Source organism: Mixophyes fleayi, chromosome 1 (genome assembly GCF_038048845.1).
Source record: "Mixophyes fleayi isolate aMixFle1 chromosome 1, aMixFle1.hap1, whole genome shotgun sequence".
Classification (NCBI taxonomy): domain Eukaryota; kingdom Metazoa; phylum Chordata; class Amphibia; order Anura; family Limnodynastidae; genus Mixophyes; species Mixophyes fleayi.
Window position 1 is genome coordinate 412797102 of NC_134402.1, and position 16607 is coordinate 412813708.

Genomic DNA, 16607 nt, shown 5'->3' on the forward strand with positions numbered 1-16607 from the left:
CACACATGGAAAGAAAAGAGTAAATAACTGATAGTGACTGCTTAGTAATAATGTCATACCATTGGCAAGTGTTTTTTCTTTATAGGAGTACTGCTAAATAATTTAATTAGGAGAAGAATTTCAGGGGTAGTTTGGAGAAAAACAAACATAAACTCATCAGCTGAGAACTCCATATAAGAGAAGAATAAAAACGCCAGCGCCCCGGGAACCGTTAAGCAGAAAAAAATTCTATTTTATCATCATCATCAGCAATTTATATAGTGCCACTAATTCTACAGTGCTGTACAGAGAACTCACTCACATCAGTCCCTGCCCCATTGGAGCTTACAGTCTAAATCCCTTAACATACACACACACAGACTAGGGCCAATTTAATAGCAGCCAAATAACCTACCAGTATGTTTTTGGAATTTGGGAGGAAACCCACGCAAATACAGGGAGAACATACAAACTCCACTATTCAAGTAACAAACTCATGACCCCAGTTCTGTGAGGCAGAAGTACTAACCACTTCTTTATTTAATTTACTTCTTTAAAACATGAGAGGGATAGTACCTGCCTTTGGTCATAGCTAAATGAATCCTAAATTAGGTAACATTAAACACCTTCAGATTAATTAATTCTTAGCCTGAAACAATTTAAAGCCCCTTCCTAAAGATATCCAATATAGTTATATTCTCCAGTGCAGATTGAACACAAGGGAAGGGGGAAAATTATAGTGTGTATTGTGTGTTAACTTCAAACCCTAAGGAAATGTTCTAAAACTTGCACTGGTTGGTTAGGTGTGACTGAAGCCTTCTCTATGTCTCTCAATCGTCCTTGGTTTTGTAATACAAAAGGAAATAATCCTACCGCAAATTGTTAGTGTAAATTAGCAGAAATAACACCAGAGTTATAACAGCAACATCTTCTCCCCCAAAGCTGCTCTCAGGTGGGACAATAACAAATTTAAAGGGGGATTCAGTTAACAGCGAAGAGTCACAGACGCCTTTTGCGATCTGCAGCTGCGCACACTTTCCGTTATTACAATTGGAGAATCTTAGCTCATTTTTGCTCGCACCTCTATGAGCGGAGATTTCAGGGTGGATATTGCCGCAGGGTCTCATCACACAGGGCTCTGGTGGTACTTTGCTTTGGCTGAAATCTCCCCCTTTAAGTACAGGGGTGCACGGAGGATTTTTAAGGGGGGGTTTCCCCTTCGCCAAAAAAACCCCAAACCGGCGAGAGGTGCGCAGCGGCTCCGTTTAGCCAGCACTTTACTATACAGCAGCCGTGGCACAACACCGCCGCGGACGCTTCTTTGACAGCGCCGTGGCTGCTGTATAGTACAGTGCCAATATGTAGGGCACTTCTTTAACGGAGGGGAGGGGTTTCTGGAGACCCAGAACCCCCCCCCCCCCCTGCGTGCGCCCCTGAAGTATACACATAAAACATACCATGTGGGTGGGGCTAAAACTCTACCTGTTGATAGGCAGAACACAAATGAGCCACATTGGCCCCACCCTACACATTACTAGGTAACAATACTTGAACAGAAACATATAGAATGCAAGTATCTTATTAAACACAAGGGTCATGTCCACTTCCCCAATATACATGGGCTGGACTGATACCTTCATTAGTAAACAATTATAACACAGGTGTAACAATGACAGATGTGGCACGATTTTACTAAACAAAATACCTCATTGATTACCTACATAAATGCAAAATTCAAACTGTCATGGGTAGAAAAAAATAACACAATAGTGTAAAGTAATAATTTAAATGAACTGGCTCACTTCCCTTCCTAATAATACAATGGTACAAAATTATTTTGCAGTTTGTTGTGTTGTTTTTATTATTTGTTTATTTATATTTGAATATTGACTTCTTGAAGAAGTGTGTTTGCCAAGGCAATTCAAAAGAATTTTATCACCAAAAAAAGAAAAGATAACGAGATCAGACAAAAAAAGATTTAGGGAAAAAAGAGTTCATGAGCTTGTTAAACCAATGTGATAACAACGATAAAATCACAATAAAATTCAGATTGAAATATAAATTGAAGCTTAAATTATAATAGAACAGAGTGACAACTAACGCCAAAAAATCATTTCCATCAGTGAAATTCATCTCAGTTTGCATTGAATAGACGGGTCATTGGTGTTTATCCCAGTATCATACCATGAGCTTTGCTTAAAACATTTGTGAACCTGAGTTTTAAAATCCTGGGATGATCAATAGAACTCTTCCAGATTTCACAGAATGCCTTAGTGTTTCTTTTGTTATGAAAGGACCTCATCCATTCCATTCTAAGTATATAAAATAACTTGTTAATAAAAAAATTCACATCTGCAATATATAGTTTCCTCCCAGATGCTGACAAGATCAACAATATTTCCTTTTGGAACAATCTGAACTTTGTTAATCGTAAAAGCTTGAGTCACAATTTAAACCTGGTAAATTTTTAAGATTAATGCCATAATTTAAATAAAATATATAACATGCCATAGGTGATTTAAACGCTTTGAGTTCTAGTCTACAATGTAACAATCCAAAAGACTTTAATTTTCTTAATTTTAGAACCAAATTAAAAACCTGTATTACCTCCATGAGAGGATATGTCTTTAAACTTTGGAATGTTGCCTCTAAAATTCTTAGCATCTGCCAAGTGCTCTATTATATCACATTCAGCATGTAGAAGGGCCAACAAAGTGGACTTTGCATGCAGTGCAGGTTATCATATAAATAATATATTTCCTATTTAAATTCATTGATGGATTAATATCAAAGTCCTGTGGAATATGAATGGAAGATTTGGACAGCAGATGGAATTACTGAAAATCACCTATGCAGGAATCCTTGTAATGCAACAATATTGGTGCAGCCTAAAAAATGAAATCAACAGATTGACTATAAGATTATAAATTAGCTTTTTTTTTATTTTTATTTTTTTTTATTTTTTTTATTTTTTTTACCAATGACTAGACACTCCTGGCTAAGAATACTGTAAAACTGTGTATGTTTAAACAAAAAAACACTCATTGTACATGGTAGTTGTAGTTCATCAGAAGGCTGCCAAATCACAATGAGAGATATATTTTCGTCGCACAAAAGTAATTATATTTTGATACCAACGCAATATTTAAGCATTTAATTATCAATTTTATTATTACAAAATTGCATTTAAATGCACTATAAAAGAATATGCTTAATATAAGAATTTAAAATTAGTAAATACCTGCTGTGATGTTGTACTTAGTTTACTGGAAAATAATTTCTTTATAATTATCATGTGAAATCTTATAAAGGCGAAAATTAGTTTTCTTAAGTAAGACTTTCCCTCTTGTATTTAAATCATACAGTAAATACATACAATAATCCTGCACATTGGGCATTAAAGGTACCACTTAGTTTTACTTGGAAGGACGAGGTAGGCAAATTTATAATGGTGGGACATTTATTTAAAACTGGTGCAAGGAAGAAAGATAATGTTAAATCTTACCTTATCCCTGATGATACTATTCACACTAATACACCCTCAGAAGGCTATAAATCCATTAGAGACTGCACAAAGAAGGGCAATTAATATGGTGCACGGTCTGCATCACAAAACCTACCTGGAAAGACTCATCTTAATATGTATAGTTTGGAGCAGAGAAGGTAATGGGGGGACATGATAGAAACTTTCAAATACATCAAGGGTTTCAACAGGGTACAGGAGGGAAAGATTCTTCAAAGGAAGAGAAGTACTAGAACACGAGGACATGTACTGATACTGGAGTATCAAATAGGGTTTGAGGTTACCATAGGCTAATAAAACAATGGGGCCCATTGTTTTATTAGCCTATGGTAACCCATTGAATGGGCAGACTATATGCGCCAAGCGGTTCATTCTATGTTTCACAACTGTCCCAATCTCCACTCTAAGCCACACTCGCTCCTCTTGTTTCAGCTGTGCCAACTTCCACTTAGAATGTAACCTCTTTAATGAGCAAGGTTATACCTTTGCTTCCATATCTGCATTTATTTTGTCTACCTTATGTGTCGCCAAACTGTAAGTGGATCAATTTATCCCTATCCCTTTTGAGAGTATTTGTTTAATAGACTATTAATAGACTATTCAGGATAATCTCTTTGTGATAAACTACTTTAGACTCATTCAGAAAATATGAGTAATTATAGCAATTACACAAGTCTCTAATGATCTCACCAACAGGAATAGATTTGATGGTATTAAACGAGTGACCAATATTGCTGTATGTTTATAATAGTTAATATCTTGTTTTATTTTTGTATTACTGATGTTAGTAAAAAAACAAGAAAAAAACAAAAGTATTCATTTTTGTCCTATTGAAAACTTCAACTTCTACTCATTAGAGTTTGGATATTCATGAAATTCTAGTGTTAGTTCAGCAGGATTATTGAAAATTGGTAATGTATCCATATTGCCAAGAGGAATTCAGGGCCCTGGTACAACAAATTCATGGGGCCCCCTTATAGTTGAGCATGGCAAAAATTTTAGTGCTGCCGCTGCGCAGTGTCGCAAATGTGGGAGTGGCTGTGTTCATACAGTTGGGGGCGTGTTTATGCATCATTGCGGCGTGGCTAGCAGGTGAAAAGCACTAGGCCACCCTCCAACCGAAAAAAACCTGCATTGTTGTGTACTCCATTGGCACAAGGGTGCAGTGCCCGCTCACCGGAGCGTGACATATGTCCCAGCACTCCTGACTTTCAGGACCTGTAGCACCATAGTGTAATATATAAAGAATGCTTTGTGTATATAAAGAGAACATAGCCTTGGCCTGCCCCTTACATTGGGCAGAACAGTCACCAAAAATTGGGATTGTCCCACTAGAATCACATTTCACAGACCATCCTGCTCTCTCCTACCTGTTCTTGTCACTTTCACCACCTGTTGCTGCCGGTTTCTTTAGTTGCGGCTTGTCTGGATCCTGGAATGTTGGGGGCCCTATTTGGGAAAAAATGGGTACATTTAGAAAATTCCAACCAGCCCTAGAGTTAAATCAATAGTACGCACGATAGACAATTAGGCCTTCCTTCAGCCCCAACATTAAAATAATAGTATTCCCATTTAATAAATAAACTTATTTCTCTCACTCCAAACAGTCCCAGCAATAAATTAATAGTATTTACATTTCATAAATATACCTATTCCCCGCAACCATCAATGCCATTTAATAATTCAGAGTCATATTTAATAAAGAGACCTCATTCTGCCCAAACTCACTCCCACATTCAATAGCCCCCATGTCCGGGCCGAGATAATTAGTACCCGCCCCCTCTTGGCGGCCCTGAATGTAGCAACCAAACCAATTAATAAACTGGTAGAAAGGGTTAATCATCTGCAAAGTTGCAGAGTTCCTCCCACTAGCCCATATACAGGTTGGTGAGCAAGAGGGAGAATGTGACCCCCTTTCAATGCTCAGCACCACTGAAGGCAGAAAATGCCATAAAAATAAAGTAACTATCATATAAATAATAAAATCCTTCAATTCCTGGGAGTAGTTATTATAACAATTCAAGTGAAGCAACCGCTTTTCAAGGATCCAGATGATCCAGAAAAATCAATGAATACAGTTAATAAACTTATACTGTAACCCATTCAAACTGTCATCAATACTCAGATTGTCCATATAAGTAATCACATGTTTAGTGTCCCTAATAATTCCAGATAATTATTTTTTGTTTGTTAGTATACTGATTATATTCCAAATTAAAACCATGTGACTGGACTGAGCAAATGTCAGGATTTTTACAATTGAAATCTTACTCTCCTTGTACATAATGTAGCTGCATTATTGAACATAGTTCCTGAAAATTCAATGTACCTAAGGTATTGCTATCATAGTTATTATTGCCAACAACAGCATTTAACCCTTCAAATTCTATCATAGAGGTGGATATGTTTTTTAAGAATTGAAGATCAAGCAAATCTATTTACATCTAATAAAGTTTCAAACAGATCAAAATGAAAACAGGCAGCAAATTACATAATTTACTATTGCTCTATGACAGAAAGAGAGATAAAGAACATTAGACTCCATTTCTGTGGTCTCTTGAGAGTCCTGACCATTTGTGGATAATGGGGAAGATATATTAAACCTTCTAAAATGGAATGATGGTGGTGTTGCCCATAGCAGCCAATCAGAGTTTAGCTATCAGTTTCTAAATTGTACTAGATAAATGGTAACTAGAATGTGATTGGTTGCTAGAACATTTGATAAATCTACCCCAAGGACTTTGTTTGTCGGGAGGCTTGCCACCTAGCAACAGCATGAGGGTTTGGCTGCAAGCTTCCTAAATATGCCAAGACAGGGGAAAGATTTTTCACTTCCCCTGCCAGAAACTGACTAGCACACTTGCGCTCTCCTGTGGTTCATGTGCGCATTAGGTCACGTGCACCGCTACGGTCAGGTGAGCACGCGCCAGAGCACCGCTGGTGAGATTTTTTCATCAGTGCTGAGGACACAGTTTCTGTCTCAGTGATAGACTTTACATTGCTGGCAGTATAAAGGAGAAGAGAGCCCATTAAACTGCACTATATTCCTCTTCTTCATCTGAGGAAATTATTTATAAAAGAAAAAAAGAAGCTTCCTGTCAGGGATTTCAGAACCACCCGCTCCTCACATTCTGAGGTAGAAGCTATTCCTTATGAGAGTTCCAAGTCCTCTTCCTGTTCAGGGAGCCGAAAGGCACCAGAGAAAAGTTTAAAGAAAAAAAATAAAACAAAATTAACCCCATTAACCCCAGGGAAGCCTGCTCAGGCAATATTCTACCTTTCCCTGAAATTTCCCATAGCAGGCAACATTCTAGTGCTCAGAGCAAGCACAACAGTTCTGCCTGTAGCTGTCATAATGCCTCTGTCCGTAGCTGGCAATGTGATGTAGTCAGTATAGAGCAGTGTTTCTCAACACCAGTCCTCAGGACCCCCTAGCAGTACATGTTTTCCATATCTCCTTGCTGGAGCACAGGTGTATTCATTACTGACTGACACAGTGTAGCAGGTGGTAAAATTACTTCACTGGTCACCTGGCAATCCTGCACTGTTAGCGGGTCCTGAGGACTGGAGTTGAGAAACATAGGTATAGAGGGTCACCTACCAGACAGCCAATACATTTTCCCCAAAGGAAATTGATCAGTCTCCCTCAGTAGATTGGGAATCAGAGGTGATTACAAGAATCTCTGCCTCATCGCAAAGCAGGGAATTTAGAAAGATACAAAATCGCCAGGGTGACATTAGCGGGTAATAAGAAATTATATGCCACACACTGGGCTCTAACTGCAATTCAGAGTTCCAAAAATTTGCATTGCTGTCTTTTAGAGCAGCACTCATCAGGGAGGAGGAGTTGGTACTGCATACCTATACGAGGTTACCAGATGTACCAACACTATTTGCCTCTGATATTGAACCAGCATTTGCCTATATTGTGGGGGGAAAAGACACAATGACCATACAGACCGCACATTCATACAAAATAGGGGACACAACTGGGCCCCTACTATTTGTGTTAGACAAGGCATAGAGTGAAGGGGAGATGTTAAACTAAAATTAGTCAAATGTTTTAACCAATTTGCAATTAAATACACCCCTAGCGCTATAAATGAATGGAATGTTGATATACTCAGGGGATTGCAGCTGCCAGAAGAAGATTGTGTTGACTCCAATTGGCATATACAAAAGGAAAAAGAAAAAATTGGCTGCACACTTAAATGGTATATATGTATGAAAACGTTGCTATATTAGAAATGTTTAGTTTACTAATTTATTAAAATACATAAACTAGCAGCTGGTATTCAATAAACTATATTACAAATATACAATGCTAAAATACACATGACACAATTTAGTGGTTTGCAGAAACGATATCGATAGCGGTTATTAAGCTGTAAGGGATACGTCCATTGTTTCTAATGAAAGCACAACATAAGAGGCTATTGGTGGTGTATATAGGTATAAAGTCTCAGATGTAATGTCCAGCACTGTTGGTATTTATTAGGGATGTGCACCGGCCACTTTTGGTGTCTCGTGTTTTGTGTTTTGGGTTCGGATTTGCTTGAGGTTTTGGGTTCGGATTTGTTTCACAAAACACCTGACGAAAGGTTTTGGTTCGGATTTAAGGTTTTGGATTCGGATTTATTTTGAAAAAAACATAAAAAGTGTTAAAATCAAGTTTTTTGGGTTTATTTTCACTCCTACGCTATTATTAACCTCAATAACATTCAATAACAATCATTTCCACTAATTTCCAGTCTATTCTGAACACCTCACAATATTGTTTTTAGTCCAAAACGTTTCACCGAGGTAGCTTTCTGGACTGCATAGTGGAGTGGTCCCGGTACCCAATTTGGTACCGGGGCCACAATACCTCCTCCGACTTTCAAGTGTAGTGTTTCTAAGTTATAAACCCTACAGTAGTTCGAGCACGTCAATACCTCTTGTTTTAGACGACCATGGTACTGAGCATTCATCATTGAGATCCCATCAAGTATGTAAAAGACAGACAGGGTCGAAGTGTTATTTGTTGACTTTGTTAACCAAAAAACTGTCCCTGTTGCAAATATTCATGCAATGAAGAGTGACTTTTTCATTTAAAGGCTCAAGCTTTCAAGTGTAGTGTTTCTAAGTTATAAACACTACAGTAGTTCGAGCACGTCAATACCTCTTGTTTTAGACGACCATGGTACTGAGCATTCATCATTGAGATACCATTAAGTATGTGAAAGACAGACAGGGTCGAAGTGTTATTTGTTGACTTTGTTAACCAAAAAACTGTCCCTGTTGCAAATATTCGTGCAATGAAGAGTGACTTTTTCATTTAAAGGCTCAAGCTTTCAAGTGTAGTGTTTCTAAGTTATAAACACTACAGTAGTTCGAGCAACATCAATACCTCTTGTTTTAGATGACCATGGTACTGAGCATTCATCATTGAGATCCCATCAAGTATGTGAAAGACAGACAGGGTCGAAGTGTTATTTGTTGACTTTGTTAAACAAAAAACTGTCCCTGTTGCAAATATTCGTGCAATGAAGAGTGACTTTTTCATTTAAAGGCTCAAGCTTTCCAGTGTAGTGTTTCTAAGTTATAAACAGTACAGTAGTTCGAGGACGTCAATACCTCTTTTTTTTTATTATGACTGGGCATTTAACTTTTGGTTTAATTTGTTTAATTGGTTTTAATTTTGTTTTACTTTGTGCTCATGGCAAACGACTGTTGGACGGTCAATTCTTTTGTGAAAGCCGTAGTGATCTTACGACTTCCCCTCTTGGAAGATGACCGACTAACAGCAGCAACAGCAGAAGTGGCAGTAGTAGGCGTACCGCTGCAGGATTCCTCGGATGAATCCCTTATTGAAGAGGACTCAGTCTGGCTGGTGACTTTGGCTGCAGGACTGAATCTGATGGAGATGGTGGAGGAAGTTGACGAGGAGGGTGTTGCTGGTGTGTATCCAACAGGACCAAGGGATTTAGGTGTCCCTGTACTGATGATGGTCCTAGCCCCAGTTCCTCAACTAACCACTGAACTATGAAGGTTATTCAGGTGACGTATAAGGGAGGATGTCCCTAGGTGGGCAAGATCCTTACCCCTGCTTATTTGAGCTTTACATAAGCTACATATGGCCATACATTGATTGGCCGGATTTGGATAAAAATAACTCCAGACCGAAGAGGTGCATTTTTTGGTCTTCTGACCAGACATGACAATGGGCTTTTTAATCCCATGGACATCAGTTGTTTCCCCCCTGGTGCCTCATTTACAATAACCACATCAGCATCCTCATCATCAAGTTCCTCCACAGCGCCAGCTACATCAATAGCCTCCTCCCGAGCCACCTCTTCCCGTACAGTGATTGGAAGGTCAGGCTTGACAACCACCAACACCCTTGGACTCGCCTTGGGGATTTGTGATAATTTCTCTTTAGAAGGCAGAGTTGTTTGCTGTTTTGTTGCTGACAGCATAACTCTCTTCAATTTTTTGTAGGGGGGGGGGAGGAGGAGGAGGGCTAAGATCCTTGGGTGAAGCTGAACCACTAGTCATGAACACGGGCCAGGGCCTAAGCCGTTCCTTGCCACTCCGTGTCGTAAATGGCATATTGGCAACTTTACGTTTCTCCTCAGATGATTTTAAGTTTCTCTTTTTGCTACTTTTACTGAACTTGGGCTTTTTGGATTTTACGTGCCCTGTACTAGGATATTGGGCATCGGGCTTGCCAGACGACGTTGATGGCATTTCATCGTCTATGTCATGACTAGTGGCAGCAGCTTCAGCATTAGGAGGAAGTGGGTCTTGATCTTTCACTACTTTATCCTCCAAATTTTTGTTCTGCATTATATGTAGCACAAGAGAGTGTACCCCTAAGCCACACACACTCGGCAAAGCCTTTAAAAATTATATGTGGCACAGGAGAGTACCACTGGAATGGAGTTTTACAGCAGTACCACTGGACTTATACTGCAGAATCAGTGAAATTTGTAATATGGCAGTAACAATGGACTTATACTGCAAAATCAGTGAACTTTGTAATATTGCAGTACCACTGGACTTATACTGCAGAATGTGTGAACTTTGTAATATTGCAGTACCACTGGACTTATACTGCAGAATGAGTGAACTTTGTAATATAGCAGTACCAATGGACTTATACTGCAAAATCAGTGAACTTTGTAATATAGCAGTACCACTAGACTTATACTGCTGAATCAGTGAACTTTGTAATATTGCAGTACCAATGGACTTATACTGCAGGATTGTTTTGGGATATTTTCTATTTTTTTTATAATTACTTTTTTTATAATTTTTTTTATAACTATTTTTGAAATTTTTTATAATTTGGGAATAATGGGGAAATAACAATGCCCTTAGAAGGACAGAGCACAGGACCCAGCACCACTGGACTGAACAGGACCCAGCACAGGACCCAGCAGCACCACTGAACTCAGAAGGACAGAGCACAGGACACAGCACCACTGGACTGAACAGGACACAGCACAGGACCCAGCAGCACCACTGAACTCAGAAGGACAGAGCACAGGACACAGCACCACTGGACTGAACAGGACACAGCACAGGACCCAGCAGCACCACTGAACTCAGAAGGACAGAGCACAGGACACAGCACCACTGGACTGAACAGGACACAGCACAGGACCAAGCAGCACCACTGAACTCAGAAGGACAGAGCACAGGACACAGCACCACTGGACTGAACAGGACACAGAGCACAGCACAGAACTGAACAGCACGAGATATAGCAGCCTCGCTTTCAGTTTTGCAATTGGCGGGAATACCCGGATCTGTCTCGGATCCGGCTCGGATCCGCAACGTTCGGGTGGGCTCGGATTTCAGAAATCCGAGTGCGCTCATCTCTAGTATTTATGACATAATCTCACCACCGTACCACCAGCATAGATATCAGTGTAATGTATGTATGTGAGACAGAGGATGGTCCCAGCATAGACTATACTGAACTGTATACAAGTCCCTTTGATATTTCACTATTTTGTTTGAATAATGAAAGCTTCCAACTTATCTATGTTGGTTTTTAGCTTATTAATTCATTTTGTAAATGTAGTTAATGATTTGTACAGATCAAGGGATACCTGTGTGATTTTAATCTGTAAAACCAACCAGTCAGCATTTTCTGCTCATATTCAATTATTAATCACATGAGCTGTAAGGAACAATCTGTTAGCTATGATTCTATTCAATAAACTCCTCAGAATAAACCAATGTGTGAATTTCTTGATCCTCAAACCCTTAGGAATCATACATTGTGGGATATAATTTTAAAAAGAAGATTTTTGTAACTTCGTACACCAGCACTAGATAAGAACTACAACACCAGCACTCCAAGAACCACTTGGTTGTAAAAAATTCATTTTCATTTCCAGCTTTAATACGTGAGCATGATAGAATGTTATGAACTTCAGGCAGTTCCTGCCTTTAAACCTAAATTAATACGATTACATGATTTACATCTGTATCCCCCAAACACATCCCTTCACGTCATTGATGATCAGTTAATTAAGGCGTAACAATTACATAAATTCAATGCAGTTATCCTTGAAAACACACCCTGTATGCAAACTTATTGACCCCCCCACCCCTCCCTTAACTTCCCTAGATGATTTCACAACCCCGTTATTACAATACTTAGATTTATTTACTTGCAACAATTAAACAATCAAAACCTGACCACCAAAACGGACTTTACTGTGTGACTGAATCGTATAACCTGCATAAGGAGTCTACTTGTCAAATGGAGAATATCTCTCTATAGGGCTTTTTTCATTTCTCCCTGTATTTCAGTGGTAGCCCCCACCAGCAAAAGATTTGCATCGGTGGCATTCATAAATTAATCATGTGGAATGAAAAATGTCTGTGGTTTGTTGATACTATTCTTGTGTTTGTGTGTGAATCAGCTGAAATAATATAAATAGTATTTTATATATATATATATATATATATATATATATATATATATATATATATTAGAGATGTTCACTGACCCCCGTGTTTTAGTTGTGATTTCGGTTTTGGATCTGCATTGTTTAGAAAAATAGCTAAAATATTCTAAAATCACATCATTTTTCTCTTTTTTTGTTCCTACATTATTATTAACCTTAATAACACTAATTTCCAGTCATTTCAGTCAATTTTGACCACCTCACAGGTCACAATATTATTTTCATACACTTTTGGACAAAGACTGCAGCGACCTGGCTGGATGCTGAGCGACAGAGCAATGACTCAAACAGACGGCAGTTTATAGCACATCTGGGAAACATTGCCACACAGCAGTGGCAGAAAAGAAAAGTGGTGCAAGATGGAATTGTCCTTTGACCCTCCCACCCACCCTCATGTATGAAATTGAAAAGGACATGTACAGTTTAACAAAGCAAGCACTCCATGACAAGGAGTGCACTTTTGTGGCTGAAGTGTTTGGTTTGTTTGGGCCCCCACAAAGCAAGCTAACAATGGGCTTACGGCAGCTAAGGTAACAGAGCTGTCAATGAACTCTACAGTGGCAAGATGTTGTCATCATCTTCAGCCTCATCCTCACCCTCATCAGTGTGTACATCATCCCAAAATTAATTCATCCCGCACGAAACATAAATGTAAAAAAAAAAAGGTAAAAAAAAGGCTTTTACCTTTTTAAAGAAAAAAACACATCTTTAATAAAGCTGAAACTTTACTGTGGAAAAACATAAAATTGCCAACATGCATTTTACCCAAATATTAATAAGCATTCCACCATCAGCTAGCTTCCTTCTCTCAGCTAGATCCCAGCACCTGCAATGTACACTACAAGTCATCATCCTCACCCTCATCAATGTGTACATCATCCTCACACAATACTAATTAATCCCCGCTGGAATTCCTTATTACAGAAGTCTCTGTACTTTGATCTAAATGCCAGTACAGGCCTTCTTTGGGAATTTGTAGTTCATTTTGATGAACATCATCTTTTCCTCATTTTTAGTAAGTAGCCTCCTATGTAAATCACCAACAAGGTTCTCGGCTGTGCTGAAAACCCTTTCTGAGTACACACTGGAGGGTGGGCAGCTTAGGTATTGCAAAGCGAGTTTGTACATGGGTCTCTAAATTTACTTTTTTTCCTCCCAGTATGTAAAGGGACTGTCTGACGTGTCTTTTCTATGCTGTCATTAAAATAATCCTCCACCAATCTTTGGATGTTGATAGTAGGATCAGTTTGCGTTACAGCAGAGGTGCCATGATTTTTGTGCAATTCTTTTAGACCAGATCAGATGTCAAAATGTTCTGCTAAATCATCTGCACCATTTTTGGGTCTCTTAGAAAAGCTTATGTTTTCAGGTTACTGCTGCTAGGAAAAAACTAAGGAGGGGATGCCATCATATCAGGTACCAGGCAACTGTGTGTGATCTTAGGTTTAAGAGCTATGTCTTCTCTTTCTTTCCAACTGACCCAGATCTCAAGAGATGCAATGAGCTCCTGGTCAGCAAGCTGACCACTCAAGTGGTACATGACACAACGACTTATTCTCCCACAATTTCTTTGGCAACTGCTGCTAGCTTTCCCAAGACACCCAGTGGTGATGCAGATGAGTCAGCACAGCATTTTGACATTTGGTCTGGTGTAAAAAAAATTGCCCAAAAATTATGACAACTCTGTCTTAAAATGAACTATAAATTCCACGGGGAAAGCCATTACCGGCAATTACATCAAAGTACACAGACTGCTGTAATGGTGGATTCCAGCGGTGATAAATTAGTATTGTGCAAGGAAGGTGATGATGATAACATTGTAAATTGCAGGTGCTGGGATCTAGCTGAGAGAAGGTAGCTAGCTGATCTGGTATGCTTGTTAATATTTTGGGTAGAACGACATGTTGGCAATGTTATGTTTTTCTACAGTAAACTTACACCTTTATTAGAGAAGTGTTTTTTCTTTAAAAAGATCCAAGCTTTTTTTTACATTTTTGTTTTAGCTTTAGCACATGACGTAGATGGATTAGTATCATCATGACTGAGACTAGAGAGTGACAAGAACAATGTGACTAAAGACTGGAGAGTGACAAGAACAATGTTACTGAAGACTGGATAGTGACAAAAACAATGTGACTGGAGAGTGACAAGGACACTGCCACCCCTCCTGTCTCTGTATAAGCTATGGCAGAGTAGAATGTCACTGGAGACTTTTAAAAACACTGCCAGCAATATTATTCTGAATTTCTGTTTCAGCACTGAACACTTGTACCTCTCCTGTTTCTGGGTGAGTTATGGCACAGTAGAATGTCACTGGAGACTTTTAAGGACACTGACAGCCCTATTATTTGAATTTCTATTTCAGCACTGAACCCTGCCACCCCTCCTGTTTCTGGGTGAGCGATGGCACAGTAGAATGTCACTCGAGACTTTTAAGAACACTAACAGCCCTATTATTAGAATTTCTGGTTCAACACTGAACACTACCACCTCTGCTGTCTCTGGGTGAGCTATGGCACAGTAGAATGTCACTGGAGCCTTTAAAGAACACTGCCAGCCCATTTGTCTTTCTGTCATCTCGCCCCCCTCCGGCTGCTCGAATCATCTTTCTCTCACGCCGCTCCTCCTCTGCTTCCCCTCTCTGCCTTGCCCTACACTGGCTCCCCATCCCCTACAGAATCCTCTTCAAACTCCTTACCACCACTTACAAAGCTCTCTCCCAGTCTACTGCCCCTACATCTCCGACCTCCTCACCATTCACACTCCTGCCCGATCCCTGCGCTCTGCCACTGACCGTCGCCTCTCTTCCACTCTCATTACCACTTCCCACTCCAGAATCCAAGACTTCTCCCGAGCTGCCCCCCTACACTGGAATGACCTCCCTCGCTCCATCCGTCTCACTCCCAAGCTGTGCTCCTTCAAACAAGCACTTAAAACTCACCTGTTCCTTAAACCCTACCAATCATCCACCTAACCCCTCACCTACTCTGCTCGCTCTTCCCTCTCTCCACTGGCATCACCGCTCCCTCTTGTGTCTGTTTCGTCCACCCTCCCTTAGGATGTAAGCTCGTTTGAGCAGGGCACTTCTTCCCTCGTATCTCCACACCTGTTCTTCTGCTTCGTCCTTACTCCATTTGTCTGTCCCAGAGTTTCTGAAGCACTGGTACTTTGTGTTTACTGTTCTGTACTGTTTAACCCTGTATGGTTTACTGTTTGTACTATGTACGGCGCTGCGGACACCTTGTGGTGCCTAACAAATAAATGATAATAATAATAATAATTTCAGCACTGAAAACTGCCACCTCTCCTGTTTCTGTGTGAGCTATATCTCTGTAGAATGTCACTGGAGACTTTCTGTTCTAGCTATGACTCTGCCCAACTGCACTGGAAACTGCCAACAACCCTGCTACCCCTTCTGTGTCTCTCTGTGAAATGGTGGCCGATCTCCTTAGAGGGCGGTATTTATAGCATCCAAAACTCCTGAGATCTGATGACACGACAATGCCTTGCTTTCAGTTCTGAGGGCGCGCAAAAGTACCGAGCCAACGCGGTTCGGTACTCAGATTTCTCTATGTTCAGGTGGGCTCAGTTTTCCGTAAAATGAGCGTATGTATAAAGATGCTTCATTTAATTCACGAAATGTACAATGCCTGCACATCAATAGTAAACCCATTTATTGTGAAGATAAATCTTCACTTGACAACTCTTCTTTTTGACTGTGGTGGTAATATAAAAAAGAAAAGTGTTACTATATGGAAAGTTATACAAGTTACAATATCCCAAACCTCTCTAGCAATGTAATTCCCATGTTCAATCAATTCACTGTATTTAAAAAAAAAAAAAAAAAAAAAAAATTTGCCACACCAACCAGTTCTGATATTTGATTTCAATAAGTTTTAAAAGATAAACACTTACATTTATTTTTTTAATGGCAGGCCCTATGCCATCACTCCACGATATGCCAGTTATATTCCTGGATAGCAGTGATGGACCCTGATGTTGTCTGCTTAGTTGTTGTCTGTGTTGAAAAGAAATTATATTAACTATGGTATTCGTTCTCTGTATTCATTGACAATTATATTTAAAAATCTGATTCTTCATCAACTGTTATTTCACCATTTATACTTTCAATTTTAAAC

At 39.5% G+C, this 16607-nt stretch overlaps 1 protein-coding gene across 1 annotated transcript in view; it reads right to left on the reverse strand.

Annotated features, from left to right (window-relative positions):
• The window catches only part of MAST4 (microtubule associated serine/threonine kinase family member 4), a 592623-nt gene extending 587732 nt beyond the window's left edge, over positions 1-4891 (reverse strand). Inside the window, exon 1 of the mRNA XM_075182588.1 lies at positions 4873-4891. The gene's annotated coding sequence lies outside the window, so the exon portion shown is untranslated. The remainder of the gene's footprint in view (positions 1-4872) is intronic.
• Between the last annotated feature and the right edge of the window lie 11716 nt (positions 4892-16607).